This window comes from Gigantopelta aegis, chromosome 4 (assembly GCF_016097555.1).
Source record: "Gigantopelta aegis isolate Gae_Host chromosome 4, Gae_host_genome, whole genome shotgun sequence".
NCBI lineage: Eukaryota > Metazoa > Mollusca > Gastropoda > Neomphalida > Peltospiridae > Gigantopelta > Gigantopelta aegis.
In genome coordinates, this window is record NC_054702.1 from 66,950,767 (window position 1) to 66,973,285 (window position 22,519).

At 36.5% G+C, this 22,519-nt stretch overlaps 1 protein-coding gene across 1 annotated transcript in view; it reads left to right on the top strand.

Moving 5' to 3' along the window:
• Positions 1-869: 869 nt before the first annotated feature.
• LOC121370967 (beta-1,4-galactosyltransferase galt-1-like) overlaps positions 870-22,519 on the top strand; it is a 43,916-nt gene continuing 22,266 nt past the window's right edge. The window contains exon 1 of the mRNA XM_041496532.1: positions 870-1,288. The gene's annotated coding sequence lies outside the window, so the exon portion shown is untranslated. The remainder of the gene's footprint in view (positions 1,289-22,519) is intronic.

Here is a 22,519-nt window from a genome sequence, read left to right on the forward strand (position 1 = left end):
GTTCTGAGTTTATAAGGAGAAAGAAAAGAAGAAAAAAATTGTGTCAAATCTGTAACACTTTGTCAAGAATATAAGAAAAAAAGCTAATAGCACCAAATGGTTTCTATTGATTAGCATCAAGTAATTTTAAAATATATATTTCCAAATAAGCAGGACAGCACTTACCATGGCCTTTGATATACTAACCATGAAGCCTTGTATGAATCAGAAAAAACCCACCATGCTAAATCTGTTAAAAAGATAATATATTTTTAAAAATTGCATGTACTTTAATCTTTCTTTGTACATGTATGTATAAAATAGCCACCTGCATGATCTGATAAGATTTTATTTTACATATCAGCAAATATATATGTATATTCAAATAACATTCAAATCATATAAATATTTAATTCCTGTATATTATGTACATGTAGCATAATAAATGTGCTGAGGGCTAGTCAATAACTCTTAAAATTAGCTTGCTGATAGCATATAGTTAATGTATGGTGTAAAAAATGTATAGTAATTTATAATTGTGCAGGATACACCTATCCTAGCCATCAACAACTCTTAAAATTATCTGGCTGATAATATAGTAACATGTTATGTGAATTTTTTTTTAGATTAATTTATAAATGTGCAGAACACACTGGTCCTAATCTTCAGCAACTCTTAAAATAAGCTGGATGATACTATAGTAAGGTATTGTGTGAAAATTATAGTATCACAATTAAGCATCAATGAGCCTGAGGCTTGATTGGTCTATTACACACATAGCGGTGGACACCAGTATCTCTATTTGCCGTCTAGATTGGTCACAGCATTTATAGCCTATTGCGTGTATCGAGCAACACAGGTATCTTATCCTCGTATCTGACAAAACGTCTTTTATCACTGGAGATTGGCTGTATATCCCTGGCTTCATCCAGCTGCCTGTTAACGGAGACATGTATATTCAAACATATATACATTAGTCTGTCCCACCCCTTCGCAGTGGTGAAACCCGTGTTGATATATTGTGACAAGAGGTAAAAACGCAGCTATAGCCCACCACTAGCGATAGGATAGAACAGCCAGTCAAGTGAGAGAGTGCTGAACAAACACAGCGAAATTGGTATTGCTCTGTGACAGAGTCGCTGAGCAGAAACCTCGTGGCAGGGATCAGTGACAACATTGACAAAGGGACCCGACAGGTGTGCTGATCGCTGGACCTAAATCAGAGCGAGAACAAGGAATTATCGAGGGGTGGGTTTTTTGTGTGGTTTTTTCTGTTCCTGTTGTGAGTCGAATTCAAAAGTGATTGAAGGTAATTGAAATTATTTTATTTATGATAAGCTGTTGTTGATGATTACTAGATCTGTAGTTATTAAAATATTTTGTGTTGATAAAACACACAAAAGGGATAAATAATCAGTTGTGTAATGATGTGTTGGCATAAAAGGTTTTTGTTTTCCAGGGAATATTTGAGGGGGGAAATGTCACATTAATCTGAAATTTCAAGTAATAGTATTACTATAGATAAGGAAAATACACACATGTATTTTATACTTGAAATGTTTGGGTGCATGTGTATGGGTTGTTTTTGTGGTTTGTTTTTGTTTTTGTTTTGTTGATTTTTGTTTTGTTTTTCCTCTTCTATAGCACTAGTTTATTTTTAAAGAAAGCTAATATTTTAAAATCAAATTATTTCATTAAGGATCAATTAAATGCTTCATATAAACATTAAACTAAATACCAGGCTAAAAAAAGTACAAATACAAATATTGTAAGACTTGAAAGAAGTAAACCTATCTGGAAAATATTTATTGGCCAAATGTTTTTAAAAGATAATTTGCAAAACAAAATCACACAGTTCAATGTACTGTAAAATTAATCCATTAGAGGTGCATGGTCTTGTACTGATAATAGTTTTCAATGTGATAGTAATTCTGTTATCAGACTGAAATGTTCATGAGACAAACATAAATGTCCATCAGGTATCGACATACCCGGTATATAAAATGTATATTCCAAATTTATAATGGACTTTTAGAAATTTCTTAATCTAAACAGTAAAAGTTTGTTTCATTTAAGGACACCACTAGAGAACATAGAATTATTTATTAATTGGATGCTAAACATTGGTAATTTTGACGCATCGTTTTTCAGGGCTTCTAGAATTTTTATAATATCCACTAGCCATGGAATCGGTGATTTAAAAAAAATTACTAGCCACAATTAAAAATTGCCCTACTTTAAGTTAATACAATTTTACTAAATAATAGTAATAATCAGATATGTCAGTTTTACTAAATAATAGTAATAATCAGATATGTCATCTAAAGAGGGAGATAGAGCTTAAAAAATCACTAACATTGGGAGGTTGGGTTAGGGGGGTGCAGGATATTAATATTTACAAAATAGATTTATATTGTAACTGCTATATTTGACAAATTGTTTAGCTGTTGGGCATGGCGATATTAGTTATTTACTAGCCCAACATTGAATATCACTAGCCACTGGAGTGGGGTTACCATAATCCAGAAGCCCTGTCTGGCATTGCGATATTAGTTATTTACTAGCCCAACATTGAATATCACTAGCCACTGGAGTGGGGCTACCATAATCTAGAAGCCCTGTCTGGCATGGTGATATTAGTTATTTACTAGCCCAACATTGAATATCACTAGCCACTGGAGTGGGGCTACCATAATCTAGAAGCCCTGTCTGGCATGGCGATAGTAGTTATTTACTAGCCCAACATTGAATATCGCTAGCCACTGGAGTGGGGCTACCATAATCTAGAAGCCCTGTCTGGCATGGCGATATTAGTTATTTACTAGCCCAACATTGAATATCGCTATCCACTGGAGTGGGGCTACCATAATCTAGAAGCCCTGTCTGGCATGGCGATATTAGTTATTTACTAGCCCAACATTGAATATCACTAGCCACTGGAGTGGGGCTACCATAATCTAGAAGCCCTGTCTGGCATGGCGATAGTAGTTCTTTACTAGCCCAACATTGAATATCACTAGCCACTGGAGTGGGGCTACCATAATCTAGAAGCCCTGTCTGGCATGGCGATATTAGTTATTTACTAGCCCAGCATTGAATATCACTAGCCACTGGAGTGGGGCTACCATAATCTAGAAGCCCTGTCTGGCATGGCAATATTAGTTATTTACTAGCCCAGCATTGAATATCACTAGCCACTGGAGTGGGGCTACCATAATCTAGAAGCCCTGTCTGGCATGGCGATATTAGTTATTTACTAGCCCAACATTGAATATCGCTATCCACTGGAGTGGGGCTACCATAATCTAGAAGCCCTGTCTGGCATGGCGATATTAGTTATTTACTAGCCCAACATTGAATATCACTAGCCACTGGAGTGGGGCTACCATAATCTAGAAGCCCTGTCTGGCATGGCGATATTAGTTATTTACTAGCCCAGCATTGAATATCACTAGCCACTGGAGTGGGGCTACCATAATCTAGAAGCCCTGTCTGGCATGGCAATATTAGTTATTTACTAGCCCAGCATTGAATATCGCTAGCCACTGGAGTGGGGCTACCATAATCTAGAAGCCCTGTCTGGCATGGCGATATTAGTTATTTACTAGCCCAACATTGAATATCGCTATCCACTGGAGTGGGGCTACCATAATCTAGAAGCCCTGTCTGGCATGGCGATATTAGTTATTTACTAGCCCAACATTGAATATCACTAGCCACTGGAGTGGGGCTACCATAATCTAGAAGCCCTGTCTGGCATGGCGATAGTAGTTCTTTACTAGCCCAGCATTGAATATCACTAGCCACTGGAGTGGGGCTACCATAATCTAGAAGCCCTGTCTGGCATGGCAATATTAGTTATTTACTAGCCCAGCATTGAATATCACTAGCCACTGGAGTGGGGCTACCATAATCTAGAAGCCCTGTCTGGCATGGCGATATTAGTTATTTACTAGCCCAACATTGAATATCACTAGCCACTGGAGTGGGGCTACCATAATCTAGAAGCCCTGTCTGGCATGGCGATGTTAGTTATTTACTAGCCCAACATTAAATATCACTAGCCACTGGAGTGGGGCTACCATAATCTAGAAGCCCTGTCTGGCATGGCGATATTAGTTATTTACTAGCCCAACATTGAATATCACTAGCCACTGGAGTGGGGCTACCATAATCTAGAAGTCCTGTCTGGCATGGCGATATTAGTTATTTACTAGCCCAACATTGAATATCACTAGCCACTGGAGTGGGGCTACCATAATCTAGAAGCCCTGTCTGGCATGGCAATATTAGTTATTTACTAGCCCAACATTGAATATCACTAGCCACTGGAGTGGGGCTACCATAATCCAGAAGTCCTGGTCTTTTCAAAGGAAACCTGAGCATTATATTTTTCCTTTAGCAGAAAGCAATCTTTTATAAAGTATATGCACTTTCCTAAAGACAGAACAGTCCATAACACAGCTTTTTATATATACATGTACCAGTTATGGGTCTTGGATGGGGGTGGGGGGGAATCAGAGAATGGATACACCGAGGAGGTTCGATCCTGCGACTAAAGCACCTCAGGCGAATTAACACTCGATACTGACTGAGCTTGATGCATTATCGTTGAGCCAAATAAAGCACCAATATCTGTATGTTTTGTATACACAGTGATCGAAGGTTGATAGTAATGTGATTCTTCATCCCTTTTGGGGATTATAGGAATTACAAGGAGAAACTCACCAAACCTCTCCATTAAAGCTCATGTTAAGTGTACATTTTTCGTGTTTGGCTGAAAATCAATGCTGTGATCAGGATCGTAAATCAATTGGTAATGTGTAATCACACAGTAAAGAACTCCTGGCCTATGCATGACTTATCATCAATCAAACCGCATACTATTGTTGTATGACGTGCAAATTATGTTGAGGTAATGGTAATAAAAAGTCTGTGAAAGAGTGTATAGGTTTATATAAAATGTTTTGGTTTTTTTAATGTTCTGTTATTTTGATCAGATGCTTGCATTAAAACAAATTAAAATGTTTAATAAAACTAATATTGAGATAATTCTTAAGAAACTGAAATTATTTACGTATTACAAAAGAGTTTCTGCTGAAATGTGATTTTGAATGTTCTGACACTTTTAATTTCATGCTTCCAATAAAAAATAAAAAATTCTAAATCTTAAAAATGTTGAACATAACAAATACTCATATGTATTAAGATCAACAAGTTTCTTAATTAATGTGTTGATTATTTTATATGCATAAATAAAACTATTTTGTCTGTTTTTGCAGAAGTCTGATTTCATTATGTCATATATCAGTGTTATCCTGTCAAGTATTGGTGAAAAAGATTCAATAAGTAACAAGAAATAAATGAGGTGTACTAACTCACAGTGCTGGTATATCAAAAGCCATGGTATGTGCTATCTTATCTGTGGGATATAAAAGATCACTTGATTACTAATGGGAAAATGTAGTGGGTTTCCTCGCTAAGACTGTATGTCAAAATTACCAAAAGTAATATCCAATAGCTCTAGTGGTGTCGTTAAACAAAATAAAACAACAAAAGAGCTGTATCAACAAGACATTTTCTCAACTTGAACGGGGCATTTGAATTTATTGGCTAGCAAATACACAGACATGTTTGAAGTCAGTTTTAAAAGCAGTCTGCAAACTGGTTATCCATGGCAGGTCTTTTCAATACACATGCAGGGTGCCTGCCCTGAGAAAAAAATCTGCTTAGAATCATTATTACCAATAACTCTTCAATAACAAATTATCACTTTTTAATTCTGTTTACACAACTGTACCATGCACAAGCTCAAGCCATTTTTTCCAGTCCACATATTTTAAAATAGAACCATTGCAGTTGTGTAATTGGCCATCCAACTAGGTTATAATACGTGTCACCAAATTGATTGAAGGAGAAATTAAAGAAAATAAATAATAAATCATTTTATAAAAGTTGTCTTTGTATGGCGTGTCATAAGTATGATAGATAAGTAAAGATGGTTGGGTTTTTTAATGTTTAGTATTCTTAGAAACACATTACATTACATTTTTTCATCTTTTTTTTCTTTTTTCCTATTGTGAGGAAATGCATCCAATAGTGTTATATATATATATATATAAATTCCATGTGGACACAATTACAAGACAAAGATATATTCATTAATACAAACACCATCCAATGTTAAAATAAAACCTGTGTTATGCAGCGACCAAAATGAGACCAACAAGTGTCCTTTTAAGCCAGGTGGCTGCTTAATGCAGGTCAGTTTATACTATATTAGCTGATTTAGGATAATAAAAATGTGGCCTTTTAACATCTGTGGCTGCTTAATACAGGTGCCCGCTATAGCAGGTTTGACTGTATCTCCACTCATGTTTAAACATAGTTTGTACATTTCTAATACTGCACAAACATACATATTAACATTACATATATTCATACAATAAAGGAATGTGTGTCTAATATCCCAGATATTCTTTAGTCAATATGCTAAAGTGCATAATTACATTCATTTCAACTTATTTTCATGCTTATATTCACTTAAGGTTCAAGCATGTTGTCCTGGGTACACACCTCAGCTATCTGGGCTGTCTGTCCAGGACAGTGGCTTAGTTGTTAGTGAGAGAAAAGAGGGTGTAGTGGTCTTATACCTACCCATTGAGCCGCTAAAACTCGCTCTGGGTGGGAGCCGGTCCCGGGCTGCGAACCCTGTAACTACCAGTCCGATGGCTAAACCACGACACTACCGAGGTCGGTGTACAATTACAGAATTCCTAATCACTATGCTTGTGTTCTTGTACAAAGGGATATCAAGGAAAATTAGTAAAATAAAAATAACTATAATTCCATGCAGCTATCATCCTCTTTAGTCATTAGCTATTAGGTGCCAAACATGGTTATTATGACTTAGTCTTGAGAATGAGAGAAAAAATGGGTTGGCACCACACAGGCTACTCTTCTCAGTTATCAGCAAGGATATTTTTAAATACCTGTTTTCTCAGAGGAAGCACTAGCACTTATTATGGCCAGACAAGATGCACTGGAGAGGACAGGAAAACCCCTTCAATGATACCCTCAGGAAGATTGTAGATTCAATGTATTCTTTCTGCTCAGGCAAATATTCTACCATTAGCCAAATCTAGCACTTTTCCAATCCATTAATTTTAGCTATAGAAGGATTTTTGCTGCATTCATGTCCAGATATCCTTCTTGTTATCCATAACAGTTAAAAGTATCCGGTAAACATTTTACACCCAGAACACAACTTGGGATTCAGAAATAGCTGTTTAATGTCACTCTGAAACTGAAATAGTTGGCCTTCAAGTAATGTCATTTACTAACATTAATGTAACAGAGATTTGGCCAATGACTTGTGCATCAAAATACATGTGATTGGTGTACTGAGGGACTTTATTGAAGATAAGCCTGGACCTTCAAGGAGTTCACATATAGGTTCAATAATTTCATTATAACCCTTGTTGTTAGCAGTTAATTTTTTCCACTTTCTGTTTAATCAGTAATGAATATGAAATGGAATCAGGAATAAATAAAACCAAAAATGTATTCATGAATTGTGCATAAACTATACATGCAAACTAATATTGCTTTTAATGCTATACTGATGTATTGTTTCTATCACATATATTATATGTATACAACATTATAAAATCTTTAAAAGTTTGTTTAAACTTTGTCATATGAGACATAGTGTTTTACATGAGAGTGAATGTGAACATGGACGATGTAAGGCAATTATATAATATAGTGTTTTCCCTAGCTTGTTTTAGCATGGTGCAGCACCATGCCTCAATAGTCTAGCACCATCTTGCCTTAATCAGCACCATGCTGCCCTGAGATTAAACAAGCCCTTTTCAGTAATTAATTCTAAAATTGACCTTATAAAACACCTAAAAAGGTATTATTAATTAATAAAATATGCCTTTTATATCTTTTGCCATTCATTTATTAAAGCAAATACATAAATTACATTAATGTTTATTTCAATTAATTTTTGTCTATTTTTAATGAAATACAAGTGCCCCAAAAATGGTGCAAAAATGTCCCAAAAGTGTTTGGTCTACCATGTCTTGCCTAATCTCTAGGGAAATCACTATAATATATACATATACCTTTGTAATATCTAAAATTACCTTCCCCCATTATAATATAAACTGATGACCTGTATTTAGCAGCTGTTTTTTTTTTTAAATTCATTTTGTAGCTTCTTAAAACAGGCTTCATTGTACCAAGGTTTAGTGGCATATTTTCTATACAGTATATAACTTACTTCATCAAGCTAAATTATTGAAAGTTTACGACGCTGTATTTAATTTTTAATTAGGTATAAGGTAAAAAAAAAATAGTAATGCACTACACACTTTACATGGCACTAATATGCTTCCATACTTTACTTTAGGCTGACTGACCTATTTTAAATCTTCAACACTTTATTTGGCCAGTAGATTAAATTGATTAAACATGATTGTGTGGGGGGAAATATCTTAAAGGAAAGTAAAGTTTGTTTTATTTAACGACGCCACTAGAGCACATTGATTGTTTTATCTTATCATTGGCTATTGGACGTCAAACATATGGTCATTCTGACACTGTTTTTAGAGGAAACCCGCTGTCGCCACATAGGCTACTCTTTTTACGACAGGCAGCAAGGGATCTTTTATTTGCGCTTCCCACAGGCAGGATAGCACAAACCATGGCCTTTGTTGAACCAGTTATGGATCACTGGTCGGTGCAAGTGGTTTACACCTACCCATTGAGCCTTGCGGAGCACTCACTCAGGGTTTGGAGTCGGTATCTGGATTAAAAATCCCATGCCTCGACTGGGATCCGAACCCAGTACCTACCAGCCTGTAGACCGATGTCCTGCCATGATGCCACCGAGGCCGGTAAATATCTTAAAGGGACTGTCCTGAATTTGCAGCCATTGTAAGATGTTTGCGATAACAGAGCCTTGTTGGCGACTACTATTTCATACTAAATACATTTCCTTGTTTAGAATACCAGTGTCTGTATATCGAATGTGTTTGCGGTCATATACTAATGTTTGTAGCACTCAGTTTTTACTTTAATTTGTGATGTATATTTTTTCATACATACAAATTTATTAGGAGGTAAAATCCAGTCTAGGCTACTACATGTATAAGCATTAGAAGAACAACAAACACCTTGTAAATACAGACACTGATATTCTAAATAAGAAAATGTATTTAATTTGTATGTTACATCATCGAAAAGGCTCTATTGGTCGCATTTTACAATGGTTGTAAACTCAGGACTGTCCCTTTAAAACATTGTAATATATCATCACTATAGAGGGATTCCATAACAAAAAGACAAAACTCACCCAGATGACACATTAAAAAAAAAGGTCTAAAAACAATTTTGAATGCACTATTACCCCCAAATGCCAACTGTACCACTTATATGAAAAAATGTACCCTCTTAATTATGGTATTGACTCATACCTATCTATCCGTCAACTTTTTTTTCATGTCGATGGGCCCATTGGGCTATTTTTCATACCAGCCAGTGTTCCACAATTAAAGGCCATGCTATGTACTATCCTATTTGTGGGATGCTGCATATAAAAGAGCCCTTGCTGCTAATCGGAAAGAGTAGCCCATTACATGGCAGCAGCAAGTTTCCTGTCTCATTATCTGTGTGGTCCTTAACCATATGTCCACTGCCATATAATTAAGCGTAATTAACGTGTGTTGTGAGTGTGTTGTTATAAATAAAACTTTCTTTTAAAATACAACCCTCAAATTGTGTATACAGATAAAGTGAAGCCCCTCGAGACCAAGTAAAATGTCCAGTTTTAAGAGGTATCCGGTTTAATGAGGTTAAGTCCTTTACTGATTTTTTAAAAAAGGACCATGAAAAATGTCCAGTTTTGAGGGAATTCTGGTTTACAGTGGGTCCGGTTTTGAGAGGTTTCACTGTATATATATTTCTGGAGAAAAAAAAGATACAACTCATGTTTTAAATTCCGTACACATGTTCGGTAGATAATTGTCACATTTATTTAATTTAGACCCCCAAAATGGAGCATGTTCTATTGATCATTTAAAGTCGATCTTTATGCAGACACCTGTAATATCGTGCATGTAATACATATATATAAAACTGGATTAGTTTCTTCATAAGAATGCTGAAAAATAGTTTCCAGAGAAACAATTACTTGACTGACAGCAGTGCAGGCTTATTTATGTATTGACGGTGAATGAACGGTATACCTGTATGCTTGGCTACATTAATACAGCATTCATTTGTTATTTTATGTTGATGAAAGGAACCTATTACAGGCCAACTGTATTGGCCTGTATTCATGACGTAGATTTTTTAACAGTAATTATGAACAACCTTTTTTCTCATGATTTAATCTGCTTTGTTCTGTAATGTATTGAATACTCAAATATTGCCTTAAAGCACTAAAGAAAATTTATTGCACAGTGCACTGGCTGGCACCTGTTTGACCATTTTATACTTTATTATGGTACAGGAAAGTGCAGAAGCATATTAAGGAGAATACGTTGGGGTTACGCACCCTGTTCAAATTTCAAGTGGTCTGAAAAATTTAGTTACAGCAAATTAATGAATTTATTTGTGTTTAGTAGGAAAGATGGCCATATATATAATGCATGGTAGTATTCTTTTGAATATTGTAGGTGCCATATTTAATCACTGCACCAGTGACCCCCACCCTGGGAAAATTCCTGCATCTGCCTCTGGTATGTCTACAGTTTTGTCAACTGGACTGCACTCACATACTAGGTGAAACCAATGTTGCATAACATATCAAGCTGAATGACACTGGTTTCAATGTGGTGTGGCAATATTGGTTTATCACATTTGTTCACTTCCTGCATACATAGGTAGCATGTGAACTCACTGTACTGGACAAAACAATTTCTTTGAAGGAATGCGGATGTAAAATGTATGTAGTCTGTTAAACATGGAACAGTGCTCTGAGGGTGTTGCATGTACAGATAACATAGCAAATTGTCCTTGTATTTGTTGTTTTGCAAATTAACAAATATGAAATCATGTTGATATTATTTTTATATCTTAATTGTATTTATACTAGCTGCTGCTCTGCAGTTGATCCAACCAGCGCTCCGCAGTTGGTCCAACCAGTGCTCTGCAGTTGGTCCAACCAGTGGTATCTAACTGGTCCAACCAGTGCTCCGCAATTGGTCCAACCAGTGCTCCGCAATTGGTCCAACCAGTGCTCCGCAATTGGTCCAACCAGTGCTCTGCAATTGGTCCAACCAGTGCTCTGCAATTGGTCCAACCAGTGCTCTGCAATTGGTCCAACCAGTGCTCTGCAATTGGTCCAACCAGTGCTCTATTATAATTGGTCCAACCAGTGCTCTGCAATTGGTCCAACCAGTGCTCTATTATAATGGTCCAACCAGTGCTCTATTATAATTGGTCCAACCAGTGCTCTGCAATTGGTCCAACCAGTGCTCAGCAATTGGTCCAACCAGTGCTCTGCAATTGGTCCAACCAGTGTTAAAAGCTATATGGTCAGTGCTATTTTGTATATTAGGAAAATGCACATGGAACACCAATATGCATGCCATGGAACACTGATGTGCCTGACATGGAACACTGGTGTGCCTGACTAGTGGCACTGGTGTGCCTTACATGGAATATTGATGTGTCTAGCATAAAATATTGAGGTGCCTGATATGGAACACTGGTGTGCCTGCCATGCAACAATGGTGTGCCTAACATGGAGCACTGATGTGCCTGACATGGAGCACTGATGTGCCTGACACGGAACACTGATGTGCCTGACATGGAGCACTGATGTGCCTGACACGGAACACTGGTGTATTTGGCATAAAATACTGATGTGTCTGTCATGGAATAAGAAAATGCATGCATCAGAGTTTTATTTCAAAAACATGCCTACGAATTATTATTTTACGTGGACCTAAACAGCTTGATTTCTGACCATGTACTAAACACATGACCAGCTGACCTGAATAACAGCCATTGTAGTCCATGACACATTTAAAGGAAACATTTTCAAAGAAGGGCCCAAATATGTATGTATATAGCATGGAACCTAGCCATTGTTCCTGCCTAGAACCCCAGTCATAAAGAACTCTGAACACCTCAGAATGTGGAAAGCCACCGTTCTATAATGAGCAGTCTTATGGCTGGATGTAGAATATTCTGATCACGAAAGTGCTGCCATTAAAACATGCCTGCTCATTACTGCAAACTCCAATACTGCCCGGAGACTTGCTTTTTATGACACCTTCGTACAAAACATGATCCCTAGTAATTTCACACGGTGACACGCTATGTCAAAGTCGAAGAAATGTCAGTTTAGCAAATTTAGCAGAAGCAAAACCTTTGTGATGCTTAGAACAGACATGCCTTAAAGCAGTGTCACCCACAGCAAACATTAGTCCTAGCTGTCAAGACAGAAATGGAAGATTAGTTCTATAATGACTTAATAGAAATGCAACATGTTCATGAATCATTTTTTTTATTATTCTATTTAAAAATGAGAAACAAAAAGAAATCAGATAATTGTATATGCATTGAAACCTGTCTAAAGTGGATCATGCTGGCGACCTTAATATTTATCCCATTTAGACAGGATGTGGTGTTTAGAGGGTCGTGATTTAGAATTTAGAAAATTTGAGGTTATGAAACTTACTGGTTTTGATAGGATTTTAATTTGTTCAGGGTCCGGTTTACAGAGGTTTTCACTGTATATATGCATGCATGCAAAAGAAACAAGAAATACATAATTTGATTATTCACAAATAATTAGATTTATTAAATTAATCATAAACCAATGTTTTTAGGTGTATGTGTGTGTGTCGGTGGTGGGGGGGGGGTATGCAAAAGTAGAGAATCACCTAAAATAAAAGGTTGGGAATCTCAGGTTACAAATACAAGAGAAGAAACCCACTGCCACTACTACATAAGCTGTGTTTTTTTATCTAGCAGCATGAGATTGGGAATCATTTATGACTTTATAATTGCCTGATGTAGCATGGGTTAGAAAATAAAATAATGAAATGGTCTTGCTGGGGGAATTGAACCTATGATCTCAAACAGTGCACAGACAAGTGCTCATAAGACATACATATATGCTCACAAGACATACATATATGCTCACAAGATATACAAACATACATACATATATATGCTCACAAGACATACATATATGCTCACAAGACATATGCTTACAAGACATGCTCACAAGACATACATATATGCTCACAAGACATATGCTCAAGGCAAAAGCTCAAAAGACATACATACATGTATATGCTCACAAGACAAAAGCTCACAAGACATACATGTATGCTCACAAGACAAAACCTAACAACACTAACGACAAAATATCCCTTAGGCATTTCATACAGATTAATTAACACTAATGTGATCCATGCTATAGATTTTCGAAGCTATCAAGGTGCTACGATATCATAAAACCGCCACAGGCTATGACGTCACTACGATATGTGCCAAAGCCTATGACCGTTTTCTGATATTGTTGCTCTAGGATGGCTTCAAAAATGTGGGCCCTCCTTCTATATGTATATATCAGTTGCTTGAAGTTCATGTATTTTATAACTGTATATTAAAGGCATATTGTCACAGACAACTGACCTATTTAATGATGTAACAAGGTATTACCTGAATTTTTTTTTTTGATTTGTCCCTAAATGTACTTTATTCAACCATCTTTATAACCACCATACTCCATTTATTAATGACATTTTGTAAAAATAATTGAATTATAGCAATGGTCCATAATTCAAAAACTAAAATTGCCGAGAGGGATGACATGGATTTCACTCCATCATGGTTCAGTTAAGGTAATGCGATAGCTAGATTTGGTTTCAAACAATTAATGTAATTTTTATTTAGTATACATTTTTAGAGAAATAAGGTCCTTAAATCTGTGACAGTATGCCTTTAATTAAGTATGAATGAAAGATATTTAGTCCAGTAAAGATAGAAATGTAGAGAATTCTGCATGAGTGGCTGTTATATACCTTTTGTCTATGTATGCTCATTTGTCTATGTATGTTTGTCAAGAGTTGTTTCAAAATGTATCTCACAAGTGAAAGTGTGTGTGCGTAATTTTTGGCATGCTTCCATCAGAGAACTGTTCAAGTATGCTTGTCGTGGGCACAACCTCTTGACTTCGCCAGAGAGTTCTGTCCATGAAAGTGAGTTGGGTCCATTTTTAAACAGCAGGTTGTAAGATGTATAATCAGATGGCTCTTATCTAGAAGCTTTTAATACATTATAGATGTGAAGTATTCAGTTAAGTCATCAGTGGCAGTAAATTATTTAAACCAGCTTTTAAACTTTCCGTATCTTTCATTTCAGCAAAACTCTATAGAAACCAGAGACGTTTTCATAAATTCTTCACCAGTATTAATAATTAGTGTTTTTCACTGAAATGTCAGAAGTAATGTTTTACATATAAAATATTTATTATGTGTATAGCTTTTTACATATATATCATGTCAAGATATTTCCATTTTGGGGCCTCAGCAATAAAATATTTATCAACTGTTCAGTGTTACTTTGATTTGATTAAAGCCACATAGATAATATGCCGTATTATAGTTTTTAAGCTGCTACATAAACATCTCAAATTTCTCAACTCAACTATAGGAGCTGAAACTTATCTATATCCATCAGTACATCTGTCTGAGTATATTCTGTACTCTGTCCATCCAAGGGGAGTGGTACATAGCCCAGTGGTAAAGCGCTCGCTTGATGTGCGGTCAGTTTGGGATTGATCCCAGTCGGTGGGCTCATTGGGCTATTTTTCGTTCCAGCCAGTGCACCACGACTGATATGTGCTATCCTGTCTATGGGATGGTGCATATAAAAGATCCCTTTTTACTAATGGAAAAATTGTGGCAAGTTTCCTCTCTATGACTGTGTCAAAATTACCATAATGTTTGATATCCAATAGCCGATGATTAATAAATCGTGTGCTCTAGTGGTGTTGTTAAACAAAACAGACTTCTTTTTTTTTACCTTTCATCCATCTCATTTGATCTCAAGACACTACATATGCAGTATGTATCTTTTGGCATATAATAGTTCATAGTGATGGAACCATTGGGCTTTTGCTTTTCCCAAGCAGTGCCCCCCCCCCCCCCCCTCCCCTTGATTTGAGAGACATGCATATACATAACTAGCAGTGCATTCAACTAGTTTTCTCTCAATATTTATACCAAGTGTCATACCAACCAAATAATATACCTGATACACTGACGGAATGAAATGAGGGATCATATCAACACTAACAGTACAGAATGACTGCAACCACGAAAACCACCAAAACCACATAAACCACGAAAACCCATCAATCATAGTGTCGAGAGGGGCAGGATGTAGCTCAGTGGTACAGCGCTCGCTTGATGCGTGGTCAGTCTGCAATCGATCTCCATTGGTGGGCCCATTGGACTATTTCTCATTTCAGCCAGTGCACCATGACTGGTATATCAAAGGCTGTGGTATGTGTTATCCTGTCTGTGGGATGGTGCATATAAAAGATCCCTTGCTGCTAATCGAAAAGTCTAGCCCATGAAGTGGTGACAGTGAGTTTCCTCTCTCAATATCTGTGTGGTCGTTAACCATATATCCGATGCCATATAACCGTAAATTAAATGTGTTGAGTGCGTCGTTAAATAAAACATTTCCTTCCTTCCATAGTGTCAGGAAGTTAACTGTATTACTGACATTCAATCCCACATTACTCGCAATCAGTCCCACATCACGTCCTTGTATTTTATTACAGATATTACAACACTTACAACACACATAGTTACTGAAAGTTGGTTGACAATACCAAGTGTTCTCTTTTATTTTTCTCTATTTTCTGTCAGTCTAACAGAGCTCGATTAAACTTCTCTCTTTTTTGACAGCACCACTAGAGCACATTGATTTATTCATCATAAGGCTATTAGATGTCAAACATGTGGTAATTTTGATATATAGTCTTAGAGAGGAAACTTGCTATATTTTTCCATTAGTAGCATGTGATCATTTATGTTCACCACCCCACAGACAACATAGCACATACCACTGCCTTTGATATATACCAGTCATGGTGCACTGGCTGGATTGACATATATAGTCTTAAAGAGGAAACTTGCTATATTTTTCCATTAGTAGCATATGATCTTTCATGTGCACCACCCCACAGACAAGATAGCACATACCACAGCCTTTGATATATACCAGTCGTGGTGCACTGGCTGGATTGACATATATAGTCTTAAAGAGGAAACTTGCTATATTTTTCCATTAGTAGCATATGATCTTTCATGTGCACCACCCCACAGACAAGATAGCACATACCACAGCCTTTGATATATACCAGTCATGGTGCACTGATTGGATCCTAGACTGGCCAGAGTCATCTTGCGAGTGCTTAAAATTACCACAGGGCTATGCATCCTGCCCCCAACAAGTCTGGAATGTCATCAAACAAACATACCTTCCTTTACCTTATTTCAGTGTGCTGATAAGAAAATTAAAGTATCTTAAATTGTAAAGCCTACAGAGACCAGTTGTTTTAACTTAGACTGAGCAAAATATAAATACACTTGTCTGCCAACACGATGGCCAAGCATACGCGAGAGTCATTGACTCCACATTGCCTCATCAGCCAATTAATGTTTGTTCACGACCGATGAGCTAGAAACACTTCGAAGAATTCAGCCACAACAGAGCTGCATGATCGCTGAGTAAATTAACCGAAAGGCCAAACTTAGCTGTCAAATCTTGTCAATTTGTTTGAGGCACTGAAAAAATTTGCTTAAGCAGGTGAAAAGCTATAAATACAGCTGGACAATCAATGACTTCAGCTTTACGACCTGTGTGAGAACACAAAGTGATTGGAATGGGGCGCTTTTCACACCTGTGGGAGAAACAAATGGATGGGCTGGCTGAATAGTTGTTTTAACCATGCGATTATCAAATTATTCATCACTGTGCAGCAGTTGTTAAAAAGACATGTATATACTGTGGATATGGAAATTAGAGGAAAATTATGCTACTTCAACATATAGGCTATTCTTTTGACATGAACGATGTCTTTGTACAACCTAGAAGAAGGTAAGACTATATCGCATAAACCATGGGGAGTAAAAAAACCCACTAAAATTGCACATAGAAGTTCGGTGGCATATGATATCAATGGACATTGTTTATAAAGCCTGTTTCTCGTAAAGTCGGACACTAGTTTAAGCTTGTGAAAATGGACAGTAAGTTTGGTAAATCTACAAATGTGCAACACATCTGGATAAAGTTGCAATAGAATGAAACAATGAGTGTGATGTTAAAACGTGGGAAATAACCTTGAAAAATAGACTAAAGGTCATCTCTGTAACAGTTACTTCTCAAACGTACTTACATTTTTACAATTCAGATTGAAATGTAATGTTCTTACATGTAGACAACAATAAAATGCAGTGAACCTTTAGAGAGAAATGCAGTTTGCTGAACCATGTATGTAATACATGTAGTCCTTAAGGCTAATAATAAAATACAATGGATCACAGATCTAACCTTGATTTTGTTATGCAAGTCTTCTCCATGAACTAATATAGTCCGTCCCATCATTCTATAAAAATGCTTTTTGTATATAATTTCAGTTGCGTTTGACATAAGAAGAAAAGTAAAAGTGTTTTGGAAATAACAAAAAACAGAGTATTATTATGTCCAATTTAGAAAACAACCAGCTAAAAAGTAAATAACTTAGCAAATTCCATAGCATGAAAAAGGAAGTTCCCCGTGGGACAAACTATATAGATTTTCATGTTACCCATCGTTACATCTTCCTAAGCCATTGCTGGCACATTAATGTTCAGTAAAAGCACCTGGTATCAATCCAAATTTAAATAAGTATCTCAACTCAATTATACTTACCTACCCAACATATTTTAAATAATTTTGCTATGAGGAGAAGTGTATTTTTTCAGAAACAAGCAAATAGTTATATCATAAAGACACAATACCATCTTACTTTTCTACCTTCCCAAATCTATTTTAGTACAAACTGAGTTACATTTATTAAAAAAGATAAAATTAATTCAAGGTGGTTATTATCTTTGAGTGGCATGTGCTATCCTGTCTGTGGCATGATGCATATAAAAGATCCCTTGCTACTAATGGAAAAATTTAGCAGGTTTCCTCTAATATAAGTCAGAATTACCAAATGTTTAACATCCAATAGCCAATGATTAATTAATCAATGTGCTTTAGTTATGCCATTAAACAAAACACATTTTAACTTTAAAAAACCTACCAAAAAAAACACTTTTTGCATCAGGTGGGATACAAAACTAGTACCTATATATATATATCTCACACACACACACACACACACACACACACACACACACACACACACACACACACACACCACAGTCTTAATTCTCATGGCTTACCTACAACACCACCAAGGCTGGTTTAAAACCTGTAACAAATTTAAAGAATTCTAGTTGAACAACACCCTAGCACAAAACAAACAAAAACAAAGGTAAATTGAAACTTGTCATTTATAATTAACACTGCATGCTCTCTCACATTTCTTTATATTTCTTTTGCATGTCCAAACCAACTGAGCTAACAAAAAGAAATTTTCATCTAGTATATGCATGTTTGGTATACATTAAATAAGCAATAAAATGCAATTTCTACACTTGTACAAGGGTGAATTTGATATAACCAAGCATATTTTATTGTCTTGGGGCATATAATTCAGAACATATTTTATTAACAATGCATGAAAATAATATACATGTTCTCAAAATGTGAGGCCGGTTCAGGGTTATGCTAATATTTTGTTTGTCAGCTGTACACAGCAGTAACCTAATCATCAGATTATATGTATAGATGACACTTGCATGCATGGGCATGAGTTGAATTTAACAGAGGCATTCGGAAGATGCAAGTAACTGGAGGGGCCAACAATATATTGATTTTGTTTTGTTTAATGAGCTTGCGTCACAGGATCGAAACACCTCGGTGGATCCATTCAGCTAATTTGTTTTTTTCTCTCATTCCAAACAGTGTACCACAACTGAAAAAAAAGCTGTGGTATGTGTTTTCCTGTCTGTGGGAAAGTGCATATTCCTTAGGCTATTTCTTGATCTAGCCAGTGCACCACGACTGGTATATCAAAGGCAATGGTATGTGCTATCCTGTCTTTGGGATGGCACATATAAAAGATCCCTTGTTGTCAATGGAAAAATGTAGTGGGTTTCCTCTGGTGACTATGAGTCAGAATTACCAAATGTTTCACATCCAGTAGCCGATGATTAATTAATCGATGTTCTCCAGTGGTGTCGTTAAACAAAAACAAACCTTTTTTGTTTAATGATACCACTAGAACACCTTAATTTATGAATCAAAGGGCTATGGATGTCAAACATTTGGTAATTTTGACATATAGTCTTAGAGAGGAAGCCTGCCACATTTTTCCATTGGCAACAAGGGATCTTTTATATGCCCTATATCCCAAAGACAGAATAGCACATACCATTGCCTTTGATATACCAGTCATGGTGCACTGACTAGATCAAGAAATAGCCCAATGAGCCCACCAACTGCGCATCAAGCAAGTGCTTTACCACTGGGCTATATCCCGCCCTGTATTTTTTATAAGTCACTCACAACGATAAAAATCATACCTTCTTTCAAATTGAATGTATTTAAATTTAATGAAAAATAACAGTAACACAATTAAGTTTTGTGTTTAAAATGTAGCAAGGACAAAATTACATAATACATGTATTAATTAACAATGTTTCCCATCATTTGGTTTTTATGTTAATTTCATGCTTACATGTATGTATGCAACTAAGGTTCAGGCGGGATATAACCTAGTGGTAAAGCATTCGCTTGATGCGGGGTCAGTCTAGGATTGATCTCTGTCAGTGGACCCATTGGGCTATTTCTCGTTCCAACCAGTGCTCCACAATGGTGTAACAAAGGCTGTTGTATGTACTATCCAGTCTGGGATGGTGCATATAAAAGATCCCTTGCTGCTAATTGAAAAGAGTAGCCCATGAAGTGGCGACAGTATGTTTCCTCTATCAATATCTGTGTGGTCCTTAACCATATGTCTGACACCATATAACCGTAAATAAAATGTGTTGAGTGCATCGTTAAATAAAACATTTCCTTCCAACTAAGGTTCAAAAACACAGTGCTGAGTATACACTTCATCTGTCTGGATTGTCTGTCCAGGGTGGGGTGGGGTGGGGTGAGGTGGGTAGAGGTGGGATGAGGTTGGGTAACAATTGTTATTTGTCAGTGAGAAAGAAGTCTTCTATGAGTTGTTGAAACTCTGGATGGAAAGAAAGAAATGTTTTATTTAACGACACACTCAACACATTTTATTTAGGGTTATATGGTGTTAGTCTTATGGTTAAGGACCACACAGATATTGAGAGAGGAAACCTGCTGTCACCTCTTCATGGCCTATGTTTTTCGATTACCAGCAAGGGATCTTTTATATGCACCATCCCACAGACAGCATAGTACATACCATGGCCTTTGATACACCAGTCGAGGTGTACTGGCTGGAACGAAAATTCTGGATGGGAGCCAGTACTTGGATACAAACCAGTGTCTACTAGCTGATCAGTTATTCACATCAATAATCAAGATGACTAAATAATTTCAATTAAAAACATTTTTTTATTTATTGTTTGTTTGTTTGTTTGTTTAAAGAAAGGGAAAACAAGATAAAAAGATCTGAATAAAATGTATATTATTATTATTATTATTATAGTAATTTGTATCTTTCTTATATCATTGATTAGGACAGTTTGATTGAAAAATAAAGTGATCTCCCTTTGAGAATCTGTTTTGATTATTCAACATGAATACATACATGTATATGCCCTGAGGTAAAATAATCCATCACAAAATATCACAAAATAACAATGGAAATGATAAAAGACCACAATCTGTAACATATGTTATGTACTTATGTATCAGAATGCCTAAAGCAGTTTATGATGTTAGACAACTAATTTTCACATAAAAATCTTTATCAGCTGAATTGTAACACTATCAGCAATGGTTTTGCAGGTATAATTTCCAATCACCATAAGTGTACAAGAAGTGGGATGGGAGGGGGCAACTACTACCCCCCCCCCCCCCCCCCCATCGTTAAAGTAAGTCCTCAAATTCGGGCAAAAAGGATAGAGATATTCAGGCAAAATGAAAATTCCTGAAACCTTTTCACCATCATTCTACTCAAAATATTAGTTGTAATCCATGTCAAAATACATACGTTTGTCTTGTCTTATGAGAAGTGCATATAAAAGATCACTTGCTGCTAATAAAAAATGTAGTTAGTTTTCTCTGAAGACTACGATTTAAAATTACCAAATGTTTGATATCCAATAGCCAATGATTATAATAAAGCAATGTGCTCTGGTGGTGTTGTCAGCTAAACAAACTGACTTTTTGGGTATAGTTTATATAGAACTGAAACAAGTAACACTTCCAACAAATTTACTGTGAAAACGTGAGTGTACTCGTTTCCATGCATTTATGATAGACCAGATGCATGTACAGAGGTGGCTTCGACTATCACACACACACATGCACGCATTCACACTCTCACACTCTCACGCACATGCACTAACACTCCCTCATATGCGCACGCATATGCACTAACACTCCCTCATATGCGCACACATAGGCACATGCACGTATACACACACACACACACACAAATCTTCTTTTTAAAACTATATTTTCCTTGGGAGCATGACCCAACCCCAAAACTTTACTCACCACATTCTAGACAGCACCTGCAGATTTATAAACAGTAACATATCATCCCTTTCAGGTGATATGTTATAAAAGGCGACAGAATGTCACCTAGCATTTATCAAAAGTCTAAACCCTTGTCTTGCTTAATCAGCTACATGTTAAAAACATGACAGCAAGCATGCATAGTGGATGCATTGCTAAATTGTTTAATGGCTATAATTATACTTAACTTTTAGTACTGCAGATCTCATTTATATATTACTAGCAGAAAAAAGTAACAGTGTAACCTAAAAAATTGGACAAAATTAACACCGCTCAATATTTTAGCCTGATGTTTTGCATAGTTGACCAGTGAACGCACCGCCACACAATCGCTGGGTCAATGCCATTTCGCTTCTTGGACATGAGTCTGTTTTTCACGCTTTTTCTGCCCAACATTTTACTGCTCCAGCTTTTGTCAACTTTGCTACTGTTGGGTCATTGTTTGGCAACCGGGGGGAACAGAAAAGCAGGTTTTTCGGTTGAAAGTGGTCATAGAGCAATGCCCAGGCTAAATGAAAATGACCGCCTTCACGCAATTGGTATGATTCCAGGCTGGTATGCTCCATCGCGCTGTTGCTACGCAATTTGGTGTCCACATAAACACTATTCAGGCTTTGTGGAGATGTTTTCAACAATTTGGTAATGTCGGAGACCGACCACGTGCAGGTCGTCC